The sequence below is a fragment of the Nelumbo nucifera genome, chromosome 4 (assembly GCF_055504915.1).
Source record: "Nelumbo nucifera cultivar China Antique chromosome 4, China Antique-T2T, whole genome shotgun sequence".
Lineage (NCBI taxonomy): Eukaryota > Viridiplantae > Streptophyta > Magnoliopsida > Proteales > Nelumbonaceae > Nelumbo > Nelumbo nucifera.
The window spans coordinates 38,573,387-38,577,082 of record NC_142652.1 but is presented as its reverse complement, the minus strand read 5'-3'; the positions used below and the strand labels follow the sequence as shown (position 1 = coordinate 38,577,082).

General features: G+C 44.0%; 1 pseudogene; it reads right to left on the bottom strand.

Moving 5' to 3' along the window:
* Positions 1 to 483: 483 nt before the first annotated feature.
* On the bottom strand, positions 484 to 1,305 carry LOC104607328 (pectinesterase inhibitor 7-like; annotated as a pseudogene).
* Positions 1,306 to 3,696: the final 2,391 nt, after the last annotated feature.

Here is a 3,696-nt window from a genome sequence, read left to right as displayed (position 1 = left end):
AGTGTCCCTCGTTAGAAGCAGTAGCCAACTATATCAAAAGCTATTTTGAAAGCATTTATAATTGATAGCACCGTTTGATAAATATATATAGTTGAAATGGTGGCACATATGTGACATATGGCACAAGGTTGATCAGTTCTTCAAATTTTCACTGATTTAATTTTGTGTCTAAGTTTAAAAAGAGTATAAATACAAATATATAAAGTATAAATTATAAGATTTTGCAAACTACATATTTGTATTTATACTCCTTCCAAACTAAACCTTTATTTCACATATTCATAAATTAAGAAATGATACCAAAGAACGAGAGCGTGCAACTCTCGAATTCTTCGCCCTACAAATTTCCACTTGGTCCCACTTATATAATTGCATAGACTCATTGTGTACTCGCATTTATTAAGCGAGCCTTATCTTAGAATCGCCTTATCCTCTATAAACCTTATCCTTATCTCTTGTATGTTTTAGTTGTTCTTGATTTTGTTTTTCATTGTTTTTTTTAGGAGACTGTAATTACATTCCTAGTGGTGAGCCGAACTCTGCTCTGTATATAAATTCCCAGCGATCGTTTGCTGGAACAGGGATAGAAAGAAAACTTTTCCTTCAACTATAGTTTCTCATGGTATCAGAGCGGCACTCATCCACGTCTGCACATTGCTCATCTGGAATTTGAACGTCTCCTACGAGTTGATGTGCCGCATCTCGTTGATCGAACAGCGCATCTGGTCGACCGCATCTCCGAAGGTGGTGAAGCAGTCCTGCAGCACGGCCGCGGCTCCCTGGTCGGTGCCGGTTTCGGCTTCGCGCGAGAGGTTTGACAGGTAGGCGGCTGTGCGGTGGGCGTTGGAGAGGCTGACGGCGATGGCTAGGCACACCAGCTGGCCGGGGTCCTGTTGGACGGCGCTGCCGTAGCGGGAGAGCGAGGTGTAGTAGACGTCAGGATATAATGTTGTGCTGCAGCTTGAGCGGATGAAATCGGTGCCATTGCTGCTTGGATCAGTCAGATCGACGGCTGAGATTCCTAGGAGGAGGAAAAAAGCTATCGCGAGCAGAGGGGAGAGAAGGCGAAGGAGAGGAGTTGTCGCTGCCATTCCTTCCCGGTTTGGAGTTTCAAGGAGTTCGACCATCTTTGCCACCACTGGCACAAAGAGAGCCATCGGGCGAAACTGCAACAATGTTCACGTAACCTCCGTGACCGGTCAACATGCAGCACAATTTGCAATTGCATCCTGAATTGTGTACTTGCATTCTCCAAGTGTATTCTAAAGCTTGATAGTGCGGTCTCGAGGAGCAGAGACGATCTGGCGGTTGTCGATAGAGAAGGCAATGGAGAGGACATCCTTGGTGTGACCAACGAAGCGGGGAGTGGTAATGCCGGTATTAAGGTCCCAGAGACGGAGCTCGCTGTCCCAAGAGCCGGAGAGAGCGAACTGACCGTCGGTGGAGAGCACGACATCCTCCACGAAGTGAGAATGACCGGTGAGACGGCGGCGGGGGACACCATATGTTCTCTCTTCTTTGGTAAGATGCCAGACAAGGACGGACTTGTCACGGGAAGAAGAAACGATCATGTCAGAATTATCGATAGGAGTGGCGATGGCGGTCGTGGACGTGGAGGAGTACAGAGAGCAAATGCTGCGCAAGCGGTAGGGCAAACTTCTGAACCAATCCACGCAACAGAAGGAGATCGTACAACGTTCGGTGGATTGACTAATGAACAGTGGTCCATTTTTCTTAATCTCTTGAATTCTTGCAAACCCAGCACAAGTGAGAAGGTGACAGGTATGAATTGGATAATTGATACAGGAGCCTCACACCATATGACCAAGAACTTGAATCGCTTGCATGATACTGAGACCGTGACTGGTTGTCAGGTTGGATTGCCCGATGGAAAGCATGTCATGGCAATAAAGAAAGGGACCGTCATTTTAAATAAACACATGAAGCTTACTAATGTGCTTTATGTTCCTCGGTTGAATTGTAACCTGATATCTGTGTCGCAATTATTAGAGGAATCGAATTATAATATCCAATTCACTAATAAGTTGTGTTATACATGACTGCACTTCGAGGATGGTGATTGGTGCGGGTGAACTACGTGGAGGGCTCTACTGCTTCAAAGGTGCGTACTCAAGCAAGGTTCATAAAGCAGAAGTCGAAGCTTCACACGAGTTATGGCATAAGAGAATGGGTCATCCCTCCGAGAAAGTAATTAAGCTTTTTCCTGATGTGAACATTAGATGTGGTGGTGGAAATAGGATTTGTGGTGTTTGTTCAAAAGCCAAACAGACAAGAGGTACGTTTGATTCTAGTGAAAATAATGCTAAAGGGATTTCCGATTTGATTCATTGTGATTTATGGGGTCCGTACTCTGTACGAGCGTCTTGTGGTGCCTTGTACTTTTTGACTATTGTTGATGATTTCTCACGAGCTGTTTGGATTTTCTTACTTAATGACAAAAGTGAAGTGGGCAAAATGCTGCGGAACTTTTTCACTATGGTTAAACGCCAATATGAAAAGTTGGTAAAGATAGTTAGAAGTGATAATGGTACTGAATTTACTTGCTTGAAGGAATATTTTTCTGAGCAAGGTATAATACATCAGACCTCATGTGTTGAAACACCGCAACAAAATGAACGTGTCGAGAGAAAGAATAGACATATACTGAATGTTGCCAGAGCCCTTAGATTTCAGGCTAATCTCCCTATTGAGTTTTGGGGAGAGTGTGTTATGATGACTGGTTATCTGATCAACAGGACCCCCTCCACTCTCCTTTTGGGAAAAACACCGTATGAGATGTTGTATGGGTAGAAACCAAGCTACAAACATATACGGACGTTTGGGTGTTTGTGTTATGCGCGAAGCCTAAATCGTACCAGGGATAAGTTTGCTAGTAGAACCACACGTTGTCTTTGTTGGATACCCCTTTGGCAAGAAGGGGTGGAGAGTTTATGACTTAGAAAACAATGAATATTTTGTTTCCAAGGATGTGGTGTTTTCAGAAACTGAGTTTCCCTATGCTATTGAAGAAAAACAAGTTGAACACGGACACAATGATGGTAATCTTGATTATAACCAGGTGGAGACTGAAGTGTATGACGATGAAGATAATGAAAGTAAAAGAGATAGTACTTGTGAGGTCATAAGAGAGGGAGAACAAAGCGACAGGTGTGAAAATAATGAAGGGGAGCATGATGTAAGGGGGGTTCTGTGGAAGAAACGAATGCAGGGAATGAGCAACTTGAACGAGGCCATAGAGTGAAGCATCCTTCCAGTCGTCTCAAGGACTACGTCATACACACCACATGGTGTTCCAATCACAGTCTGAGCCCCTTTGCCAGTTCACCTCGCCGATCTCACTCCTCAGGTACTCCCTATCCTATAACACAATATGTGAATTGTGATAAATTTTCTTTGCGACACTGCTCTTTCTTAGCAGCTGTCACAGCTAGTCATGAGCCCCAGAGTTATTCAGAGGCTGTCAAGGACTCTCGTTGGAGAGAAGCAATGAGAAAGGAAATTGAAGCTTTAGAAAACAATAGAACCTGGACAGTGGAGAACTTGCCGCTAGGGAAGAAGGCTCTCGAAAGTAAATGGGTCTACAAGATAAAGTACAACTCAGATGGCACAATAGAATGGTACAAGGCGCGTTTGGTGATCTTTGAAAACAAACAGGTTAAAGGGATTGACTACAAT